Source organism: Sciurus vulgaris, assembly GCF_902686455.1.
Source record: "Sciurus vulgaris genome assembly, chromosome: 1".
In the NCBI taxonomy this organism is placed as follows: Eukaryota; Metazoa; Chordata; class Mammalia; order Rodentia; family Sciuridae; genus Sciurus; species Sciurus vulgaris.
Window position 1 is genome coordinate 71,983,392 of NC_136461.1, and position 26,103 is coordinate 72,009,494.

The window sequence follows — 26,103 nt, forward strand, 5'->3', positions numbered from 1 at the left end:
AACTCACGTGGAATACCTGGTTCTGGCTTGTTTAAACAGCATTTTTTGACCTCCTTCACTATTTGAAATAGTAAAATCATGAGCAGCATGATTTTAGAAGTAAAGTCAGAGGGAAAAAATTAAAGAGAGGTATTACTTTCCTAAAGAAATGAGTGGCCTTTTTCTCCAGGAGTTTTGGGTCTGTGTCTAAGGTTAAAGACACCAACACATCTCTACCTTACAGCCACTGACATTTTGCCACAAGATGTTTATTGGGACTATCATACTAAGCTGGGCCATCTTAGCAGAAAAAAAGAGTTCCACCTTTTTGTGGAAACTTCTGCTTCCTCTGCACCAATCATCACCATCAAAAGGTAATAAAGGAATTTTTTTTTCTAGTAAAAGAAAAGAACACACGATTGGTGGTAAAATGTCAGGTTTCTCCCATTAATTAGCCACGTGATCTACATAAGGTACTTGAATTTTCACTTAGTTCCTTCCTCTGTAATCTAAGTGGGTTTTCCAGATTCTATTTAACTCAGACTTAACTACCACTTATTGAACTGATGTTAGGGTTATTTCCAACACTTTATTTTCCATTATTCATAAAGGAAGAAGGAAGTACAAAAATCTTGAACCTAAATAGAACACTAGAGCTGAAAGCAATGTTATAGTTTATTTTATGAAATTTCTTTTGTTTATAAACCAAGAAAATGAGACACAGAGTCTTGACTCATTCTGGATTAAAAAAAAAAACTGATTACCAACAAAGTTCAATATAGACCTGAGTCCTGATTCTCAATCTTATGATTTCCCCCTTATACCACAGTGTCTTTTCTAATTGGCTAGTTTGAAAATGTTTGCCTTGGATGAACTCAGAGTGAGTTATGAGAGAAAAAACACAAAGCCTAGCCTGACTTGAGAGAGATTTATGTGTTGAATTTAAGTTCTTATAATATGAAATCACGTAACACTTCAACTGCAACATAAAAGTATTAGACTGAGTTATGTGCTTTTTATAGCATATTACTTAATGGCTAAAGCCTCAGACACAGCTTCTGGTCTCACTGTCACGGACATCTCGTAGCCTCCAAAAAGTCATTCTGAAGTTGAGGCTCCTGAGACTACACCACGATGGTGATGGAGCCCTCCCAACCTGGGGAGAGCACTCAGCCAAGTCTGATTTGGGGCCCACTCTGTCTTTGCCACTGGAGGAGAAAAGTGGAAAAAAAGATGTTCTGAGCCAGGTAGACAGAAAAGAAGGTGGATGATAAAGGGTACCAGCCAAGACCTACACCATCATCTCAGATCCCCATCTTTAAATCCCCATCTTCGTACTGCTGTTCTGAGAAGGATGCAAAAATAGAGGAATGGCAAATACAAAATTAAAAATGGAAACTCCAATAAGAGTCTGCTTGGCACTGCCCACAGTCTGGGCAGAAGTACAACCTCCAGACCAAACCATGGGGTCGAATACAACCATCAGCCAGTACTCAGAAGTTCATTAGAGATGGGCACTAACAAGCACAGAAGAAAATAATAAATAGAACTAATTCATTGTTTATATAGGTCAGTCTTTTTGTCTTCTAAAATAGAGTAAAAATGAAAAAGATGAAACGAACCACATGCCTCCTTTGACGCAAAAACAATCTGGAACATAAAAGAGCTTCCCACCTTTGCATACAAATGAACATATTTTCTCCAACCCTTGGGTGCTGCAAAACTTCCTAGGGACTTTTCTAAACAATGGGCTTTATGATATTTACAATGCCATATCCAATATACATACCTCTTATTCTAAAATGAATATATTTTTATTAAATCACACTAACATTTATTCATTTGTTCAGTCATTTGGTCATTCATCAACAAATATTTATTGAGTGTCACCTCTCTGGCATGTACTATTTTGAGTGTTGGGGACATAGAAGTGAAAGAAATAGACAAAAATAATCTATTAATTCAGTTTAAATTCTAGTCGAATTCTCTCCTTCTTTATTTTCAAAGTGCTGACTTTAATAAATGTATGAACAATTAGTAAATAATATTCAATATAACCTATGGGACTCAGAGAAATTATATTATAAAAATGAATGCAAGCCATATAAAACAAAATATATGTTATTCATTAAATCTTGAATTTCGCCTCCCTTGTCTTTCAAGTTCTCTTTTCAAGTATTTTGCCCAAGACACAAAGTATAAAATTTAACAAAAGAGAAAGAAACCCTTCCAAAGAGAAAAGAAAGAACGGCGTGCTAACAATCACCCTCATTCCACGAAGTCCTGCTTATACTGAACTTGTGTTTCTATGCCAAGCATCAAAATATTTAAAGGTTCAATGAAGTGACATCTCAAAAAACAACACCAAAATAATTAACAACCTGGCTGAAAACTTACTTTAAGGAGGTTAAGGGATGACCCTCTAGAGCTTGGCCTTGGGGGTTCCATGTTGGTTTAAGTTCACTGGACCCCAGCAGAATACTCCCATCCTCCAGTCATGGCAACTTGATCTTCATAGTCCTGGGTGTTGCAGCCTGTGGAGGGGTGGGTCAGGCAAACCCAGGTGTTTCGTAATGCAGTCAGGTACAGAGCATGTCCTTTGCCTCTGGGAAGTAAAGTTACGAGGGTAAAAGCTTATGAGGAAAATCAACGACAGCATCAAGGAATGGCAGCAAATATGGAAACATAAACATCAAAGCCTGGGTAATTATGAAAGCAAGTCTCTAAAGAAGGGAAGGCCATCATTGGATGAAGCCACCTTTCATGCCTCCCTTCTAAGCCAGATTTATTATCCCTAAGAAAGGGATTTATTATTGTATCAGGAAGGAAGGGAAGAAAGAAAGAAAGAAAGAAAGAAAGAAAGAAAGAAAGAAAGAAAGAAAGAAAGAAAGAAAGAAAGAAAGAAAGAAAGAAAGAAAGAAAGAAAGAAAGAAAGAAAGAAAGAAAGAAAGAAAGAAAGAGAAGGAGGGAGGGAGGGAGGGAGGGAGGAAGGAAGGAAGGAAGGAAAGGAAAGGAAGGAAGGAAGGAAAGAAACACCAGGAGAGCACAGCATTTGCTAGCATAAAGGATACTACCCTCATCTCAGTGTAAGCTCCTCTTAGAAGGAAAACCTGTAATAAAAGGAATTGTAACGAGGCTTTCTTTGCCATCACTCTTGACAAACTACCATTTCTAGTACTATCAGCTACATTCATAGCCAAATAAAAGTTTTTCATTTATTAGCAAGTATATACAGGTAAAAAGAATTAATATAAAATATAAACATGAAAAGATTAAAAAACAGTTCTAGGGTGTTCAGAATGAAAATGACCTCCATTATGAGGATTGCAGGAAGAGGTGAATTCAAACCTTGGTTCCCATCTCCCGTCACCCTATCAGTAGTCCCTCGGAGGAGGGATAACTTCATCACATAGCCAAGACAGAATAGTGAGAAGCAGCTCTCTATTTAATTAGAGGAACCCCAGTAACAAGGATCAATTGCTCTAAGACATATGTCAAAAGGATGTACTCAAAAACATTGTGGCTTTTCTGACATGCCTCTAAAACAACATAGGCAGCTAAAACATCCTGGACCAGAAAGGCTTGGGAGTGGAGCAGGGAGGGCAGTATGAGGACAGCAGGCATATGTGACATTTTTTAGTACTTTTCGTGGACTAAATCTAATCCTTCAATTTTGACTACTTTAAAAATATTTAAGGGTATCGATTCCTCCTTCATACTTGAGTTTTCAGACTACAGCTTCTTTTATAGGTTTTTTCACCCTTTCAGTGCCTTTTTTTTTTTTCTCTTTTCATCTCAGTTTTTTGTGTATTGTTTCTGTGGAAAAGAAAGAAAATTTTTGAGAAAGGAAAATGAGAAGGAACCAACTTCTTGATTATAAGAATCACCATTTTATCTCCTTTAAGTCTTGGTTCTATCAGAATCTTCTTAATCTGGTGAAAATCAGTGTAGAATGTGGCAAGGCTGGAGACTTAGGAAGGAAACTCCACCATAAATTCCAGCCAAGGTACATGTTAAAGGACTCACAGTTGTTTATTGCACCCCCCATACATTCTACCATCTGGATTTGCTATTACCTAAAAGTATGCAGGTAGTTTTGTGTGCCAGAAGTCAAGGGGTGGGTGAAAAAGAAGAGTAAATGGTAACCTCTTGCCAGCAACCCAAACACCAGTGTTGCATATGGACAGGCTGCATCCCAAACATCCTGACAGCTCTTTCAGATGATTTGGGAAATGCATGAAAACTCTTTATCTTCAGACACAAGCGTAATCATTGCTGGCATTACAGAGACAAAAGAGTGCTATGTACCTAGGAAAAGAACCCAACACATCTAGTAAAAATTTAGACTCTCCATCTCTTAGTAAAACATAAATAAAAATATATACAAACAGAAAAGTTATAACAATAAAAAGTGATAATTCAGGCATTATTATTTTTATTATTAAAATATTGGGACTTTTTGAAGTATTGTTTGCTTTTCCTTCTTTGTGCTTTTACATTTTTCTATCTGCATCCTGCCTCCCAATTTAAGCACATAATTATGTGTGTATGACTTCTGAGTTGTTTTAGGGCAAGATGGAAAACAGAAGAGACCTACGAGTTTTCATTATTCCTTCAAGGTCTTAGGAGAACATAGGTGCTTTTGTGAAGGGTGTGAGTTTCTATGCCAAACAGAAAAATTGTCTTGACCAGATATAAAGTGAAAAAGACTTTCACAAGCAGAGGTTCCTTCCATTCCAGGCTGGTGGCTGAGGGGAGAAGAGAATGAGGGAGGGATGCAAGTTCTGAAAGCAAATCAAACCTAAACCCATTTCTTGCCAGCACAAGACGCAGAGAGGAAAGGGCTGCCTGCTGTCTCTAGGTAAGCAGAGGTACAATGACATTTGCAAAAAATTTCCAGTTAATTTCAGCAGGTAAAAGTAAGCAAAAATTCCCCTCCAGGTGACATATAATTTCAGGTTCTTAGCTTGAAAGCGAACTGCACCTGGTTTGAGCAGAATTCGTTACCTCAAGCAACAGTGGAATTTACTGGTAGGTTATGGGGAAGTTCAGGGAATCAAAGGCAATCTGGGAACACCTAGCTTCAGAAGTGGGAGGACTGAGGTAACTTTGATAATCTGGGTAACAGGAAGCACAAGACTGTCCCTTCAGGGTGCTAACACCAGTTGGATCAAGTCCAGTCTTTTCCCATTCTTGAGTCACTCCTCACAAAGTTAAACTTCTGGAGGAGTTGGAGGAGTCTTGCTCAGATCTCTTGCCTAACCTTCCTTCAGGCAAGGACAATAAGATTGCCAGCACTGGGGATAGGGTAATCCTCCAAAGGAAAAAAATCAGATGCCATTACAAATGGTGGAGGAGGAAAAGTAGGTGCTAGGCAGGCATAAAAAATATATATATGGCCACTACAGATAGCCACTTCAGAGATATAAAAATCTCATATGCCTCATTACTCTTTTGTTGTCATTGCTCTTTTTAGATATGCATGATGCTTCATTACTTGTTAATACATTGTTCATATCTGATAATCTAAAGGAGTTAAAGTTCAAATTGCTCAAACGCTAAATTCAATGTGTCACTTCCCTGCTTACAACTATCCACTGGTTCACCATTCCCTCCAATAAAGCTACAAATTCCTTCATATTCTCCTAGTTTCTGCCTACACTTCCAGTTTTATTGTCATATTTATTCTCTCCCCCCCCTCCCTTCCTTCCTTTGTTCCTTCATTCCTTCCTTACACTTATGTCCTCATATTATAGGACTTGCAGTAACTTGAACACATTATCCTATTTCATATTCATGAGTCTTTACAAATGCCACTACCTCAACTTGGAATGATTCCCCTATTCCTTGTCTGCCAGGACAATTTGCCCAACTCAAGCATGTCCTTTTTAAAGATGCCTCTTAGGTGTCTTCTTTCCCCTAATAACCATTTCCTACCACTTTCCTTCATCTCAATATCCCCACTGTACATAGAGGCACATGCCTCATTTTTAAATTTATTTTACAGAGTTATAATTTTTTTATATATGTGCTTTTCTCCCCTACAGAGCTGTGAGCTTTTAGAGTAAAATTCTGAAAATTTGGTTATTAAATGAGTAAATGAACTTTCCAATTAGAGACCAGGGTTGGGGTTGTAGCTCAGTGGTAGAGCACTTGCCTAGCATGCATGATGTACTAGATTCAATTCTCAGCATCACATATAAATTTTAAAAAATAAAATGAAGGTTCAAACAGAGACCAACACTCTCCAAGGGTCTGCTGTGCTTGGCATATGCAGTTGGTATGTAAAATGTTTACTAAAGCAGTAGCAGGAACATGAAGACCATCAGACCATTAGTGGGGAGGGACAAATGGTCTAGGTAAAACACAGGTGTACATTAGAATCACCAAATATTCACTCTTCTTAATCTCCATGTTCATTTGCAAGCATAATATGCCTTTTATTGTCTACTTTATTTGCTAATATTTCCCTTTCAAATTTTTATTTTTCTTCATTCCAGTTCTGGAATGATGAAATTTATGCTCCAAAATACTAGTATGTGTTTAATTACTGAAATACTTAGTTTTGCATGATGAATCATTTTATAGCATAGCCCCTAAGAAGTAATCTTAGGAGCCAGATTGCCTGGGTGTGGATCCTGGTTCTGGTGAGGTGACTCTGGGCAAGGTATTTAACCTCTCTCTGTCTCTGATACCTACTCTATAAAAATGAAGCCCATAATGGTACCCAAGCATTGGATTGTAGAGAGAATTAAATGAGTCATAGATGTAAAGCATATAGGACATTGTTTGGCATATAAAAAGAGCCAAATGTTAGCTGCTATTATTATTGCAATAAAATGTATTCCTTACTATATTGGTACAATATTTTTGGTCATTATAATAATACAGTAAATGAGAAGTGTAATAACAGAACGCATGTAAACAGGAGTTTGTTTCCATTGTAGTAGCATCCATGGTCTTTGGTAAAGTAATTTTCAGGGCATAAGAAACAAGTCAGCACCACTGCAACAGAGAATGATGCTTAAGGAAAAGGTTACCTAATTTAAGGTGGTCAAAACTGGGAAAGGAACTGCCTTTTAGTTTGGGAGGAAGCTGGCAGTGAAAAAAAAATCTCAAACTTTGTGAAAAAAATTTACCCCACCAACTTGGGGAATTAGAATTCATTGAGGAATCCAGCTAATTCATGAATCAATATTTTATATTTTCAGTCAATCTTATTCTATGGATCAGAACTACAAAGTTTACTCGTCAGTGACATATCAGAAGATTGTAAGTGCAATTAGAAGTTCAGAAATACCTCAAACCTGAAATGCCCAAAACAACTTGGTACTCTTGACTTTTCCCTGTAGCATCATCCATCCATTGTCTAGTTGAGAAAAGCTGAATCAGTCTCCCATCCTCTCTTCCTCCCCTCTGCATTGTCTGTATCTATATTTACATTATTTATAGACTAGAGGGTCATGAAGGAGTCCCTGGAGGCAAATAATATGACTCTTCTCCCCAAGCCAAGTTAGGAAATCCAATCAAATTACTTGTAAAGACAAGAAATGCCTTCTTACGTAAGAAGATACAAGTGTCTCATTGCTGGGCTGAATTTCTATGTAGGTGATAGACTGCTGATCTTCTCTCTACACTAACCCAAGCAGGAGAAAAAAATAATAGAACAAGGAGAAGTTACAGCAGTGGAAAGATGCTTAGATTTCAGAAGCCACCAGAGAAGATAGCCAAGTTCAGGGTGAATCACTGGTAAAAAGACCCCTACACTAGGAGCAAAGAAGACCTGAGAAGACATGACCTCTCCCTCATGGCAGAACTGTGAGGAGGACTCACAGTTCTGAAGAGTGCCTCATCAGATAGAGGCAGCATGGGGATGCCAATCAGAGCACACCCGCAGCAATTACAATTGAGTAGGCCACATTTGTAACTTCTGCCCAGCTCTCAGGCCCCACAAGCCATGGAACAAAGGAAACTCTATAAAAAAGAAGAGTAAGAAAGTAGACCATCTTCCAACCTGCTTCCAAGGATGTCTCTCTCTCCTTGAAATAATATGGAACTAGGCGGGCTTTGGGGGAATCAGGGGAGAGAGGTTCAAATTGGGTATAAAATTGGAGAAGACCAGACTGGACTTTTTAACATCAGAAAGTCATTTGAACACTATGAAAATCTGTTGGAAACATTAAGGAATTTGAAAGGAAATTTTATCAGCACACCTAAAGGCACTGGTCAGAACAGAAAAAAAAAAAAAAAAAGTAGAATCTTTTCATGTTTATAATCCTACTGAGTTTAATCCTTCTAAATATCTCTATAATAACAATCAATCAATTACAGAAATACTGCTCTAATTCTAAACCTTTAAGCTCTTGCCACACAGCAGTCAGAGTGGCTTTTTTTTTTTTTGGAACAGTTTCCTTTTTTTCTTAATTTTTACTTTTAGTTGTCAATAGACCTTTACTTATTTATTTATATGTGGTGCTGAGAATCGAACCCAATGTTTTACACATGCCAGGCAAGCACTCAACCACTCCCACAGTGTCCTTTTTAAACACATATCTGATTGCATAATGCCCCTACCCACACACCTTAGTGACTTTAGCATTAGTATACTTAGGATAAAGATCTCGAGTCTATCACTTCCCCCAAAGCCCTCATAGACCCTGTTCCCTTCTTTCCCTCCATCTACACTGGTTTCTTGGGCCTCAGGCACACCAAGTTCAGTTTTCATGTATTCTTTTCTGCCTGTCTACATACCCTTCCCCACTCCATCCTTTTCTACTTCCAAGTCTCATAGATTCTAGCTCATAATTCACTTCCTCAGAAAAGTCTTCCCTGAACTAGGCAGGTATCCCCTTGTTATACACTGCCAGGGCACAACATATTCCTTCATAAAAACTCATTATAAAAGTTATACATATTTATGTAATCATTTGTTAAATGTCTGTCTTTTCCATTGGTCTCGAAGAAAGGCCTGGGTGTTTTTATCTACCTTTGTACACCTGGTACTTAGGAATTCCTATTACTTTGAATGCCTGGTACTGCCAGAAATGAGAAGACATCCAAGAAATATTTAATGAATATGTGAATGAATAGTTGAATGAATTTACATGCAATTACCTGAAGTCTTTGAGCAGATCTCCAAGTGAGGCAGTGCTGATCTCTTTTCCCCAGTAGGCCACAAATGAAGTGGGACTTACACTCAGCTTGAACATTGGGCAGGTCCGCCTTGGTTCTTTTTGTCTCTGGAAACCTTCTGGTTATAATAATAAACTAATAATAGCAGTTATTTGTGGGGGTCCTCTCTGCCATGTCCCACATGGTAGAGGAAAGGGTTAACTGCTGGAGGAGGATGTTGGCAGTTTTTCTATCTATTACCCAAAAAACTTATCTACTCAATAAACACACAAGAGCCAACACTCTTTTTATGAGAGGGGGCATGATAGGTCTGACCATACCAGCTCTGACCTCTTATGACAACATGGAGTCACCCAACTCTTCTTTATTTATACTATACAGGTAAAGGTGGCAAGGACCAGGAGGAGCTTCTTCTGTGATGGACAGGATAGGGTGGAGTTAGGGGAGCCACCCTCTTAGGGGGAAAATTCCAGAAGGAGACAGGGAACCACTCCCAGGCAGCACCACATACTTCCTGGCAGTTCCTAGAAGCCAGGCCTCTGCGTCCCATGGCTCAACCTAGTCTGATTCTGCTAAATAAGGACGGCTTCCCACAGTTATTTATAGCATACTGAATGCTAGACAGATAATGCCGAGAGTTGTTCCATGCCTTGGTGATCTCACCTAATCACCAGAACATCCCCATGGGTTAGATGCTACTTTCTTACAGAAAAAGGAAATAGGGTCCTAGAGAAGTTAAGAGACTGTTCAAGACCACACAGCTAAATGAGATGAGTTGCAACTAGAACCCCAATCTGGCTGACTTGAAAACCTAAGTTCTTAACCATTATAATGCATTACACTTATTGGTAAATACGATTCCCTGACTCTCACAGTGCTGTTCTTTTCCAGTGCTATTTAATAACTGGATTGAGATCTAACTAAGATTTCATGTTCATATACTTTGGTTCTGAATTAGATTTTAAGTTCCTGGCAGAGAGAAGCTTTATTTTTTCTTCTGATTCCTTGGCTTCCTCACAAGGTCCATGTCTGGTTGTAAGTGCTCAGAAATATTTTTAGAATGAATGAATAAATGAGTACTGGTATAATCTTACTTAATAGTTTATATGGATGAAATGTACTGTATTCATTAAACACCATTTCAGATTTACTGAGATTTCCATTTTTTTAATGGAGATGTCTATGAATCTATATCATGGCCTCCATTTAAATGTGGGTTATGATAATACAGTATGTCTTAGAAAAACATTACACACGATATCTCCTTAACTATAGCAGAAAACCTCATGAACTTTCTACATTAAATGTTAGTTTCATAACAAATGAAGAACTGTTCAAGTTAGATTTTAGATAAAAATATGGAATAGATGGTATCTTTTATCAGACATATATGTATGTTAGGGCACATCTTTTATAGAAGGTGAGAAGGTACAATTTTCAAGCAGTTCAAAAGGTAAATCTATTTTTATCAGCTCATATCTTAAACCTCCCCATGAATGATTTGAATGTAAAACATAATTTAGTTTAAAAATTATCTTATTTCTGAAAATGAAACCTGGAGGGAAAAATCAGTAATTCTTCTGCTCTAACCAATAATTTTGTGATTACATTAACCAAATAATTTTCAGTTTATTTCCTCACCTACTAAAATCTTTAAAGATAATTCTTTCCCACTTTTCTGTAATTGGGAATGCCCTAAATAAGTCTCCCTCAAATGGATGAAATTGGAGACCATCATGCTAAGTGAGATAAGCCAATCTCAAAAAACTAAAGGACGAAAGATCTCGCTGATAAGCGGATGATGACACATAAGGGGGAGGGTGGGAGGAGTTAGTGTTAGGGTTAGGGTTAGGGTTAGGGAGGGGGGCAAGAATGGAGGAAGAAAGGACTGTTTAGAGGGAAAAGAAGGGTGGGAGGGGTAGGGGGAGGGAAAAAATAATAGAATGAATCAAACAACATTACCATATGTAAATTTATGATTATACAAATGGTATGCCTTTAACCCATGTACAAACAAACAACATGTATCCCATTTGTTTACAATAAAAAAAAAAGAAAGGGGAAATGCTACATAAAATATACAATTTTTTCCTTGAATTAATTTTAACAAAACTGCAACAAACTCTACCATATCTACAATAGAATACATGGGTTGAAATAGTTAAATGAAAAACAAATATTGCTGTTGCATTCACTGTTCCAAACTTTATACATCTGCCTCATTTGAAGGATCCAAATTACACTTCATCAAGTGCTTTGTTTCTGAAAATACACTGCAGAGTCAAGAAAAGAAAATGAGTTTCATGCAGATGTATGGGGCTGTGTTCATCTGATAATTTACTCTAAGTAATATGGGCCTCAGGACAAGCCTCATGATTAGTTGAAAGAGCAATAAGCAATGGCATAAGGATTACAATTTGTTGTTTAAACTGGGTGCTGGTATTTAGCTCTTTGCATTTCCATTTTCCCACTGGAAAAATAAATAAGATTCCTCCCTTAAATATATTTTATAGGAATTTTAGAAGAATTGAGATATATTAGAAACACCGAAAATCTCTAATATTAGATGTATCATAGTTCTTGGTATCTTCAAACAGTTTTGGCTTCAGTTCACATTGATAATACTAAAGAGAATCAGAAAGATAAATGGTTCTATTTCAGTTCTTTTTCAGAATTTCTCAAGACACAACAAAAGCCACAGCAGGATAATATTTTTTGCTTCTTGATTACATTAAAAAAACCTGAAACACCCATCATTATGTACAACTATAATGCACTAATAAAAAATGTGGAAAAAACACAAAATAAAGTAAAACAAACAGTATGAGAAAAGTAAAACCAGTAACTTTGTGTTCAGCCCCAAATTTATTCTGTTAACTTCACCATGAACTATTCACCTTCGGTCTTGAGTATATTTCATAGGATGATTTGAATTTTTGATATTCTGGTTTCCACTGACAGATTCTGCATTTTGACAAGTTTTGATGAAGTCTATTCACTCTAGACAATTTATGCAAACCTAACTTGAATAGTTGATTTTGACTTTATCCCCTTGAGTTCCTAGAACTGCCCTGATTAAAATTTAAAATATAATTACAGGTAGCACATTGAGTCAGTCAGTTAGTCAGAGATCTGAGCTCTGTGAATGCCTACTTCCTGCAGCACAAGGCATTAAGTGCTCTGGAGGAGGGCGGGGGTGGATGAGAACAGTCACCCATGGAATGATTTAAGGATTATTATTAAAACAATATATCACCAAGTGCAAAGTACTTGTGTAGAAACTCTATATATAAAAGTTCAAGGAATGGAGAATAATCGTCTATCCTATATATTTAGCAAATGTGTTTTGTGGCTGACAGTAGCTTTGTGGATATCTTAACAAAACAAATTAAACTGTTGGTCTACCCACCAACAGGCAGCCTGAGTTGATGCACAGCAGTTCTTCAATGTCTTTTACCTGGCAATATTTCAAGGAATTTGCAAGAGGTCAGGGAAAGATCTTTTTAAAAAAAGAATCTTTAAATTCTTTTAAAATTTTGGAGAATACGTTTGGAATAAATTTATTAAAAAATTACAAAAATAATGCAAACAGCTCCTGTATATTCTCCCCAAGATTATTATTGTTAACATCTTACACTGCCACAATAAATTCTTCAAAACTAAAAACCTTGGTACATTAGTAGTAAATAAACTTTGGACTTTATTCAGATTTCATCCATGTTTCTTTGATGTTTATTTTTCTGCTCTAGCATTTAATCCAGGATACTGCATTGCATTTAGCAAGAAGAGACTTTACTATCTTACTAAGATTAAAAAATCAGCAATTCCTGGGCAATGTAAACTAATCAATGCTATATATTAATGTGAACAGTAATAAAAATGAATTGAGTGTCCAAGAGTCACCTGGGTCACCTGGGCATACCATAATGTCAAGTTTCTAACTAACTTTAAGGAAAAATACACAAGATTTTGTAGCCATTCATTAATATTTTATTTACCTAAAGGTGCTGATTATATCATGTTTTACCATAATTAAGTAAACATTTAAAATTATATATAGATAATAACATCTTGCTATAATAATTCTTTTGGTATCACCTAGTATGGATGCCTAGATTTTTCTACGTGAATACATGAGGAGAAGCTGATTTGATTACTAAATCTGCCAATCAAGGAAGATAATCATGGACACTAAAGAAAAACAGTCCTAATGGTCTGCTTCTAAGTGTCAGAAGATAAAAATAGATTAAGACCAGTAGGTCTATAATTTGGTTGTGCATCAGGATCACCTACAATAGATTTCTGAGTTCAACCAGAGCCTTGGTTGAAATGGATCCAGGCATCTGTACTTATAGCAAGTTCTCCAAGTGATGTGGACTTTGCTAGTCTGAGAACTACACTGAGAATCACTGTTCTTTATCTTCCCTAAGTTACCTCCATGAATGCTTTATTGGAAAATGAGTAAAGTCATTTTTTTCCTGACAAGGCATAGATTGATATACCTATATCATATAGATTAATATGTTATTAGTCAGATAAAGTATATATAACATTAGGATTCATTTTGACATAAATTATAAAAGCATGGAATATACTTTGCTCTAATTCAGTTTCCAATACTTCCCCTTTTCCTCTCTTCCTCCCTCCCTGTTCCCTTCCCTCTACTCTACTAATCTTTCTGGTATTTACATGTAGGGTTTTTTAAAATATTTTTGTCTTGAGAATATACATAAGATTCACTGTGGTAAATTCATATATGTGCACAGGAAAATTAGGTCAGATTCCACAGTTCATCCCTTATACTATCCATCCTCCTCCTCCTCAATCTCTTCGCACTGATCTTTCTTCTATTTGGATGGAATCCCCCCACAACCTTATTTTGGACTAACTTCTTCACATCAGAGAAAATATTTGAACTTTGATTTTCTGGGTCTGGCTTGTTTCCTCTAGGCATGACGACCTCCAGTTCCATCCATTTACTGGCAGATGCCATAACTTCATTCTTCTTATTGACTGAGTAATACTCAATTGTGTGTATATACCACATTTTCTTTACCCATTCATCAGTTGCTGGGCATCTAGGATGGTTCCATAGCTTGACTCTTATGAATTTCCACAATAGTTTTATCAGTCTCTCTTACCTTCAGTAATGCTATCACTTTTTAAAAAATTTTTTATTTGTTCTTTTTAGTTATACATGACAGTTGAGTATGCTATCACTTTTAAAATGATAAAATGTTGTTTTTTCATCAACAAAATAACTATTATTTAAAACCACTCTTTTTTTGGCTGAAACAAGTTGTCTGATGAATAAAAATTAATTCGGTGTGAGGGTTTATAACACACACCTTCTTCCACAGTGCTTCTCAAACTTAAATGTGTCTATGAACCATCTGGGGTCTTTTAGATGGTCTTAAGAGTGAGCCTCAAAATTCTGCATTTCTACTAGAAATTGCTCCCTGAGTCATACTCCAAGTAGCTTTATAGGCCTTCTGTAAGGTTTTGGCTAGTACAGATATTTAGTATCCAGTGATCCCCAGAAGACAATGGAACTTTCTAGCATATTTCAGTCACAGGCACTATTTTACACCACTGACTAAGGCATATTTTGGAATATAGTGATCTTTAGAATAAAGAAGGATACTTTTAGAGAAACTAAATCAACAAAATCTTCCTGGAGTATGTTGGAACATGGTGGAAACTTCTGGAACCTGATCATTTACTGAAAGATTCTTTGTCCCTAATCCTTACCTCTTCAGTCTAGTAAGTAGTAGTGACACAGGAAAACAATGGGGAAGATTAGAATGTAATCCAATTCTGCATCCTCCCCATATCACCACTGTTATGCTTATCTCATAAACATATCTTCAGTTCCTCAGAATGCTCTTCACCATTCTCTCTCCCAGAGAGGCCCTGCTGGCTTTTGTAGTAGAAATTCCAGGGAAGCTACTGAATTTAATTTTTCTCCTCAAACTAAGCTTAATTTTAAATTTTTTGTGAAGCCAAACCAACATCATGTGAGACTTGTCATCTCTATTAGAATGTAAAGGGGTAAAGAATAAGGAGATTTTTAAAAATCTCTATTTTGTGTGTTTGCTACAGGGGAGAAAAGCTTCAGAAAAAATTTTTAAATGTCTATTGATTGTCTCAAGAACAAACACAGATTGTAATTAAACATTCTTTTGTACAGTGGATGAGAAAGAAGGAAATCCTTACTCAGAAGCAACATATGGTATAGACTTTGGCTCTCCCTTAGGATCTGTCATATGGTAGGAGTGGCTTGCTTACACAGGACTGAATAAAGTGGAAGGGACCACACAAAGCACTCCCCAGATTACCTTCACAAGCAGACTTCAAGAATATACTAAGGCTTTATGATTACATTGCTCATGATTAGTGGAGGCAATACAAAGCAAGTCAATCTTTAGGTGTCCACCAAGGAGAGAAGGCAACAGGAAGACAGCCTGAGCAATAGCCCTGGGAAGTTTACAGTCCCCAAGAGGCCCTCCCTGCACAGGACTACTCCTTCCCCTAAATCCCTGCCTCCACACGCTATGTTTCATGGAAAGCATAACCCAAATGACCCGGATTCAAGGAAAGCACTGCTCAAGTAAAACTTGGAATTCGGGAAAACTTTTAACTATCACTGTGAACTTAACAGCTTACCAGTATTCCAAAATGTGGCTGATGAGATTAGCAGTGATATTTTAAAATATGATTTTTCAATATTATATAATAAAATGTGTCAACTTTTAGAAGACACACATAACTCAGTGAACCAGTGTTGACCAATAAATGCATACAGTTAGAAAATCATGCATGTATAAAAGATCCATCCAAAATACAATATAGATCAATAGATTTTAATGTAATACAATATGAGAAGCTCATTGATACAATTCAGGTTCCACATGGCAACTAATCTTTAAAAATTTTTTTCTCAAATTTCAAGGTAGTGTTTCTATTTCTCAGGTCAGGCTATGTCCCAACCTATTTGGAAAAGCTCTTAAGTACCTCTCTCTTATTTAATCATACACTTGGTTGAGGACAGTTTTTCTTCATATACTACAACCAAAATGATAAATCACAACAGATTAAATGTAGAAGCAGATGTACCCAGCTGTCTTCCATAAAAGATGTCTAAAAAGATATGAAATAATGTATTCTTCTTACTTGCTTGGAAAATAGAGTTATTTTCATGATGTATGCAAACTCTCACATAGTAGGTTTATATCAATAGGTTTAAACTATTGATATAAATATTGCATATTTAATTTTTTCTCAAATTTAATTTCTACATGGTAAATATTGATAGAAACCAAATAAGCAAAAACTCTTTGGGGTTCTCAATAATTTTAAAGAGATTTTGATAAGTTTTAAGAATGGATAGTCTTATTGTCCTCGAAACTCTAGCCAGAGCAATTAAACAGACTAAAGAAATTAAAGGGATACAAATAGGAAAAGAGGAACTTAAGCTGTCACCATTTGCTGATGACATGATTCTATATTTAGAGGATCCAAAAACCTCCTCCAGAAAACTTCTAGACCTCATCAATGAATTCAGCAAAATAGCAGGCTATAAAATCAACACACATAAATCTAAAGCATTTTTATATGTAAGCGACGAAACAGCTGAAAGGGAAATGAGGAAAACAACTCCATTTGCAATAGCCTCAAAAAAAATGAAATACTTGGGAATCAATCTAACCAAAGAGGTAAAAGATCTCTACAATGAAAACTACAAAACACTGAAGAAAGAAATTAAAGAAAACCTTAGAAGATGGAAAGATCTCCCATGTTCTTGGATAGGCAGAATTAATATTGTCAAAATGGCCATACTACCAAAAGTGCTATACAGATTCAATGCAATTCCAATTAAAATCCCAATGATGTACCTCACAGAAATAGAGCAAGCAATCATGAAATTCATCTGGAAGAATAAGAAACCCAGAAGAGCTAAAGCAATCCTTAGCAGGAAGAATAAAACAGGGGGTATCACAATACTAGAACTTCAACTATACTACAAAGCAACAGTAACAAAAAAGGCATGGTATTGGCACCAAAACAGACAGGTAGATCAATGGTACAGAATAGAGGACACGGACACAAACCCAAATAAATACAATTTTCTCATACTAGACAAAGGTGCCAAAAAGATGCAATGGAGAAAAGATAGCCTCTCCAACAAATGGTGCTGGGAAAACTGGAAATCCATATGAAACAGAATGAAACTAAACCACTATCTCTCAGCCTGCACAAAAATCAACTCACAATGGATCAAGGACCTTGAAATCAGACCAGAGACCCGGCATCTTATAGAAGAAAAAGTAGGTCCAAATCTTCAACTTATTGGCTTAGGATCAGACTTCCTTAACAGGACTATGGCACAAGAAATAAAAGCAAGAATCAATAACTGGGATAGATTCAAACTAAATAACTTTCTCTCAGCAAAGGAAACTATCAGCAATGCGAAGAGAGAGCCTACAGAGTAGGAGAATATCTTTGCCACTCATACTTCAGATAGAGCACTAATTTCCAGAATATATAAAGAACTCAAAAAACTCTACACCAAGAATACAAATAATCCAATCAACAAATGGGCTAAGAATATGAACAGACCCTCCACAGAAGATCTACAAGCAATCAACAAACATGAAAAAATGTTCACCATCTCTAGTAATAAGAGAAATGCAAATCAAAACTACACTAAGATTCCATCTCACCCCAATTAGAATGGTGATTATCAAGAATACAAGCAACAGTAGGTGTTGGAGAGGATGTGGGGAAAAAGGTACACTCATACATTGCTGGTGGGGCTGCAAATTAGTGCAGCCACTCTGGAAAGCAGTGTGGAGATTCCTTAGAAAACTTGGAATGGACCCACCATTTGACCCAGCTATCCCACTTCTTGGCCTATACCCAAAGGACTTAAAATCAGCATACTACAGAGATACAGCCACATCAATGTTCATAGCTGCTCAATTCCCTATAGCCAGACTGTGGAACCAACCTAGATGTCCTTCAATTGATGAATGGATAAAGAAACTGTGGTATGTGTATATATATATATATACACACACAATGGAATATTACTCAGCTATAAAGAATGATAAAATTATGGCATTTGCAGCAAATGTATGAAATTGGAGAATACGCTAAGTGAGATAAGCCAATCTCAAAAAACCAAAGGACGAATGATCTCACTTATAAGCAGATGATGACACATAATGGGGGGTGGGAAGGGGGCAAGAATGGAGGTAGGAGGGACTGTATAGAGGGAAAAGAGGGGTGGGGTGGTCGGGGGGAAGGAAACAATAATAGAATGAATCAGACATCATTACCCTAAAAATGTATGATTATGCAAATGGTATGGCTGTTACTCCATGTACAAACAGCAACAACATGTATCCCATTTGTTTATAATAAAAATAAATTAAAAAATAAAAAAATTTAAAAAAAGAATGGATAGTTGTATGTTTTATGATCTTTTTTTACATATTTGTGTCTCTGATCTGAGTGATCTGATCACAACACATGGGTTGATTTCTACAGAAAATACATTCTGAACTGTAACCAGGGACTTCCATGTACAGTCATTAGCCATTTAACATGGAGATACATTCTGAGAAATGTGTTGTTAGGAAATTCATCACTGTTGGAACTTCTTAGAGTGCACTTACACAAACCTAGATGACAGAGATAATCACTTAGCAGGGCCTCTTGATGCAATCAAGACATACAGTAAACACAGCATGCACCAGACTGCTGCTAATGCAATCTGGCATGCTGTTTTATAGCAAGCATTAAAAAAAAAAAATGGAGTGTACTCTAATAGTAAAAAAGAGTATGGTAAACAAACCAGTAACATGGTGACTTGTTATCCTTTTCAAGGATTATGTATTGTCTGTGATTGAAGGTGCTACACCTTTATGTATATGTTCTATAATTAGTATTGCAGTAGGTTTTTCTATAACAGCATCACCACAAACACATGAGTGTTATGTTATGCTGAGACATTACAGCAGATATGACATCCTTAGGCCATAGGAATTTTTCAGCTCCATTATAGTCTTATAAGACCACCATCATATATGCAGACTATCATTGACCTAAAATTGTGATGTGGCATGTGACTGTGTATCAGTTTTGGTCCTTTGAACACGCTAGAAGGTGTAATTCTATTTTTAGTCTTTAAAAATATAAAACAAGGTAGCAGTCCCAGAATCTCTCATGATTTTTGCATTTGCTGGTGTACTATACTTATTGGTCTCTCTCCACTGAATTTCCTTGGGGGCAGGAAGTGACTTGTTTTTGATGGTTGTATCTACAGACTTGACAAGAAGTATGCCTTAAATATTTGTTGAATGACTGAATCAAGAGAATAAATATTTGGATACAGAAAAAACATTTACACTGATACAGTTGTCTCTCCCTTTGTATCCACAGAGGGAGAACTCCCCAAATATATCAAATATATAAAAATCTGCAAATGTTTGTTTCTTATATAAAATGGTATGATATTTGTATATAGCCTATGCACATCCTTTTGTATACTTTAAATCATCTCTAGATTTCAATATATATATATAAATATAGATATATTACATATACCTAATACAGTACAAATTCTACGTAAATAGTTGTTATACTGTATTTTTATGGAATAATGACAAGAAAAAGGTCAGTGCATATCCGGTAAAGATGCAGATTTTCTTCAAGTACTTTTCATCTGTGATTGGTTGAATCTGCATATGTGGAACCCATGGATATGAAGGTCCAACTGTAGTGCAACTACATTGATGGTTGCTCCATCTTCAGAAACATCAGCCATAAGAGCAATATACATTCCAAAGATGTAAATAAAATTTCTTTTGACAATCTAATACAAAAATGAGATTTCAATGCAACTGAAATTTTCTTGTGGTGCTGCTTTCCCTGGTCAGAAATTTGGAACACCTGAGAAATATTGATGGGCATACAAATTTCTGTTTATCTAACCAGCTCACCTTATTGGTAGAGATCAAGTTATTTGGAGAACACATTGAGGACTGTCATTGTGTCCTAAACCACTGTGGCATTTAGAGTCTGCTGGAAAAAAATGCCTGAAGAAAATTATGAGAAATTATTTCAAAGACACAATCTGAAGACCTACTGATAACATTTCCTAATATAATTTTGGTTTTTGAACAGTTTATCACATGTATTATGTCTATTTCACAGTGTAAAGTACACAGAAATGACAGCTTTCAGCATGTAATTACTACCAAAATTTTCAATGTCTGAAAGTCTTCATATTTGAGTCACTTTAATTTGGTTTGGGGTGTGACAGGGTGTGACTCTAATGTCTCTTCATGAGATTACATTAATTCCACTCCTGTTGATTTCAATTTATTTTTTAAGACGTATAAGTTCATGATTTCATATACATGCATATTGTGAAATGATCACCATAATCAGACTAATTAACACATTAATCACTTCACAACAGGTAACTGGTGCAGAGGTGAGAAATCTTAGGATTTATCTTTTTAACAAATTGCAAGTATACAGTGCAGCACTGTTAGCTGTAGCCACCATACTATACAGTAGATCTCCAGAACTTATTCACCTGTATGACCAAGACTTTGTACCCTGCTGTGGTATCGATAAGTTCCCCAAAGCCCCATTTGTTAAAGGTTTGGTCCCCACCCAATGGTGCTATTGGCAGGTGGTAGAATATTTAAGATGTGGAGCCTAGTTAGAGGAAGTTAAGTCACCAGAGATGTGCCATTGAAGGGAATATTAGAACCTCAACCATTCCCTCTCTTTCTTTGCTTTCCAGTATCTATGAGGTAAAGAAATTGCTCCACTATGCAATCCCTGCTGCCTCACCACAAGACCAAAGCAACAAGGCCAACAGGCCATGGACTGGAACCTCTGAAACTGTGAGTGAAATAAACCCTTCCTCTTTTTAAATTGATTATCTCAGGTATCAGGTTACTGTAACAAAAACGTATTACATAACCCTAGACCAACATATTTCCATTCTCCCTATCTGCTGTTTAAGTCATATTTTAAAATAACATATTTGTTTCTGAATTCACTTTTCAGTTCCTAGAATATGGTAGTGTATTTTAGGATGGATAGATAACTATTTAAATTGACTATAATTTTATGATATTTATGTCATTGACATAATATATTTAAATTTAAATATAATATTCTGTGTAAAATTTTTGAAATGTTTACTACTCTTACATATTTGAGGCAAACTGTTTTAGCTAAGGTACAAATTCATTACATTAGTATATTTGATTCGATACTTTATTTTGTAGTTTTGAATTTATTTTTGCATGGGATATTACCCTATAATTGACTTTTCTTGAATTTTCTTTGGTTTGTCATCATGGCAAATCATCTGTCCATTCCTCACCTATCAGCTGAGGTTGTTCATATAACATTGGAATTATCTTCTACTAGCAAACATTTCATCTACAAAATAAACAAAAGAGTACATACATCAAAATTTCTGACACAGTCTTGGTTTGGATCATGGAACTCATCTGATATCTAAGAGTTGCATCCCAGTATTCCTAAAATGTCAGAAAAAAACAAATAACTGAAAAGTATTTATTAAACATTAAAAATAAGCATTTCATTTTAAAATTAACACTCTATTGGGAATAGGTCTTGAAAATGATGAACAATGAAGCAATTAGTGAGAAAAATCAAATGCTGAAATAGGCCTGATTAAGTATCTACTCCAGTCTGTACTCAACATTTAGCACATTAGACGTGTTTCATCACCATCTAAATTAAACCCTGTTTAAGGGTAAACATGATGTCTTTTTCCTCTTCACTGTTAAGTATAGTCTGTGACTGAGAAATAACAAAACAGCTAGTTAGTATTTATTGGATGTGTATCATTCTTTAATAAACATTATCCCTATTCTGCTCTATACAACCTCTGTGGTAGTACAATTGGCCCATTTTATAGATGAAGAAATGGAGGCTTCTAGAGATTATGTGATGTAACTGAGATTTTATAGCTGCTAAGTCAAGATCTGACCAGAGTTGTGATTCACTATTTCCATCATATCCACTCAACCTATGCACTTATAGAGAAATATGTTAGTCAGCTTTCTAACACTATAACTGACACTAGATAATAAACCTATAAAATGAAAAGGTTTACTTCACTTTACAATTTTAGAGGCTCCAATTCATGATCAGGGGATCCATTGCATTTAGGCTTCTGGTGGGGACACCAGATATCAATGAGAGGGAGTGCCTAAAAGAGTAAATCTTCTCTGACCTTTTGCCCAGGAAATAATAATAAGGAAGATACTAGGGTACCATTATCCCCTTCAAGACCACAACCTAAAGACCTCCCACTAGCCCCTACCTCTCAATGGCTCCAGTGTCTTCCATAAGCACCAAGCTGACCACGAGCCTTTGGGGACCATTACAGACCCAAACTATAACAAGTAATATTAAATATATATTTTCTGAATTGATCAATGTTTTTGTAACTTCTTCAAAATAAGGATTTTTTTTTGGTACCAGAGATTGAACCCAGGAGAGCTGAGCCACATTCCCAGCCCTTTTTTGCATTTTATTTAGATAGAGGGTCTCATTGAGTTGCTTAAGGTCCTGCTAATTTGCTGAGGCTGGCTTTGAACTAGTGATCCTCCTGCCTCAGGCTCTGGAGCTGCTGGAATTACAGGTATGTGCCACCGTGCCTGGCACAAAACAAAGATTTTATTCTGATCACAGACATACTTTCTCAATTAGATGTTATTGCTATAAATAATATGTGAAGAAAAAAAGAAGTCTTTATATTAAGATCTTATGTTTTCATTTGTAGGGCACTCCGAATAAATAGAACAGTTACCTGAAATCTATTTCAGGATTTTGTCTTATGAGGAAAGGATATATTATAAAGGGAGATAAAATATTCAAGCTAGTTAAAAGAAAAACTTAGACCAGTACAATTTAACAAAGTTTAATTGGGCAAGAAAAACAGCATTCTAAAGGGAAGATGGTTCAAAATGTACCACCCCATCACATGTGCAGATCATATTTATAGCCAGCAGAAAGGCAGTCACGTACCGATTGGCTGTGGTTGGTATTTACCTCATTTATATGGTCAAGTTTTGACAGCTTTTAACCTCTAGTTGACTGGAAGTTCAGCTGCCATGATTGGCTGAGGTTCAGTTGCTTGTTTTCAAGTGTGTACTCTAAGGCTACAATTTGTTTACACATTAAACTACTTTGAGGTTCACTATATACAGATACCACTTTAGGCCAAATTTGTCTTTCAAGTAGGGATGCTAGTTTAGGCCCAAATCTCTCAAACCGTGAGCCAAAATAAAACTTTTTTCTTTATAAGTTGATTACATCAATATTGGCTATAGTGTCAGAAAGCTGACTAAACCACACTACTCATTAAGTGCATAAAGTAAGTGGGTGTGATGGAAACAGTGAGTCAGAACTATATCAGAACTTAACTAAGTTACTTAGCTGTTAAGAAATATTGGGTTCAACAGGCTACAAGGGACTTTCAAACTATATTTGTTCAGTCTACATATTTCATATGATGGTTTGTCTCTTCCTCTTATTCTTTCTTCTTCTGCCCTTCCACTTATTTTTTGATTATCCCTCTTTAAATAAACTGTACAAGAAATTGTATGACTTATTGCAGATAACTCACATTAGTGATTTTTAATGCCAACACTGTATTTTCCTTTTTATCATTGTATAATACAAATTAAATTTTGAATGTAAACATGGTGGTCTTAGCTTTTCAATCATAGTTTTGAACTTGTGGCCTAAAGGCAGACAAAGATAGGACTTGTATTCCAGAAGACACAAGTTTGAGGCTTTCGATATCCTGCTTTTGTTCAAAATAACTTGAATGATTGAAAAATGAAGTATGGACACAAAAGTATTAGATCACCAAACCATTCAACATATATATTGGAATGTTAACATTTGAAATGAAAGCAGTTTCTGGAAAATTGACTTCAAACAGGAAACTGACAGGATTCTTTTGTTTCTGGGAAGGGGCATTTTCATAAAATTAAAATGAGGAACAGCAAATTTATCCTTAGGAGACATATTTTCTTCACTTGATTTCCATGGCATTTGACTCCCTTGATTTTCTCATTCTCTTTTGCAGGATTCTCTGTTTCTCTCCAGCTCTTCAAATGAGGCTGCTCCAGTGTTGTTCTTGGTTTTCATCTCTTTTCCAATTCTCTACATTCTCTAATATTTTAAAATAATATCTAAATGTTAATGACTCCCCAATTTTTATCTTTAGCCCACATCTCTCTCCTGTTGCAAAATCAGGAATCCCATCTAGCTATTTGGCAATACCAACTGAATTGCCAAGAGAGGTCTTGAATTTTAACACTTCCAAAAATTAAAATCTTGATCTTCTCAAACCTCAAATTCAGATTTCATCTGAAATCTTTCCCATGTCAACTGATGATATCTCCATTCTTCTAGATGTTTAGGTCAAAAGTCTTAGGGGTCATACTTAACTCTTCTCTTTTTTAAATGGTCTCCATTCAATAATCAGAAACTTTACCTTTCAGACAAATCTGATCACTTCCCCACATCCCCACTACACCTATCCTGATTCAAGTCACTATTCTCCACCCCCTACCTATATTACCTTTCTATCACTGTGACAAAATACCCGAGATAAATAATTCATATGGAGGAAAGATATTTTGGCTGTTTCAGAGGTTTCGGTCTATGGTGTTAGTGAAGGCCATGCTTTTGAACTACAGCAGGGGAGAGCACAGCTGAACAAAACTGCTCACTTCAAGAGGGTAAGAAAGTAGCAACAAAGTTTGCTTTTAGAGTGAAGTCCCTCCCTGCCAAACCCCTTAAGCTATGAAACCATAAAGGGATTAATCCACTCATAAGGTCAGAGATTTCATGATCCAATCACCTCTGAAAGGTTCCCACCTCTCAACATGTTGCACTGGAGACCAAGGTTTCTACACAAGGGCTTTTGGGATCCATTTGAGATCTATATCATAGAGCTAAGAGTCTCCGGTTAAAAGAAGAATATAAGTGATGCTTCTAAAATGGAATTCAAGGGAGGTGGCAAAGCAGGTCAATAATCCAGTCACTTGACTAGCATGGGTTTAATACCCAGCACTGCAAAAAGTAGAGTGGGGGAAAAAAAAAGATTTAACATTCTTCTTTCTTTAAACTCTTCAAGAAACCTGCATCTTATGAAAAATAAGTCAAAATCTTTACAAAACTCTATATGACCTGTGTAATCTCAATTCCTCTCCCCCTTCCTAGTCATATTTTTATATGACTCCTGACCTCTGAGGTTCTTCTGAATCTCAGTATCAGGCTTGATACTGACGAGGAGCCACAGAGTTGGCTGTTTCCTTTTCCTGGTCAGCTTTTCTCCCACATTATCAGCTTTTCCACCAGGATAACTGCTTACTTTATCCCATCACTTCCCTTTAACTCTTGGCTCAATGTAACCTTTTCAATTGTCTATTCTGATAATGCTATTTAAAGTTGCAACGCGTCTCTTTACCTGCTCATCTTTTTTTTTTTTTTTTTTTTTTTTGTGGTGCTTGGGATTGAACCCTAAACCTTGTGCTTGCAAGGCAAGCACTCTACCAACTGAGCTATATCTCCAGCCTTACCTGCTCATCTTTTATTCTGTTCTTTTTCCTGTGTCATGTATTGCTGGCTCACCACACAACTTATAAGATCATTTTGTTTTTTCTAGTAAAATGTAACTAAATAGGGCAAAGGTTGTTTTGTCCCATTATTTTGAGGGTTCGGCATATAACAGAAGTTCAACGAAGGAGTCGACGAACTCATCTTTTTTTCTGTTCATACATCTGGGGTAGCTACCTGCACTCAATTTGGGCACCTTTTTAAAAGTCTGAAGGCCCCACAAAGAGGTCTACTTTTTTAATAAGATTCTCAGGACCCCGGAAGTAAATCCGTACGGGAGCGGGTCAGAGAGAT

General features: G+C 36.2%; 1 long non-coding RNA gene across 1 annotated transcript; it reads right to left on the reverse strand.

Annotated features, from left to right (window-relative positions):
- Positions 1–2,265: 2,265 nt before the first annotated feature.
- Positions 2,266–25,978, reverse strand: LOC306661291. Its single transcript, XR_013763843.1, has 4 exons — positions 25,773–25,978; positions 21,610–21,683; positions 9,094–9,229; positions 2,266–2,584 (listed from the first exon to the last, which is right to left on the reverse strand). It is a non-coding gene; the product is annotated as an uncharacterized lncRNA (long non-coding RNA).
- Between the last annotated feature and the right edge of the window lie 125 nt (positions 25,979–26,103).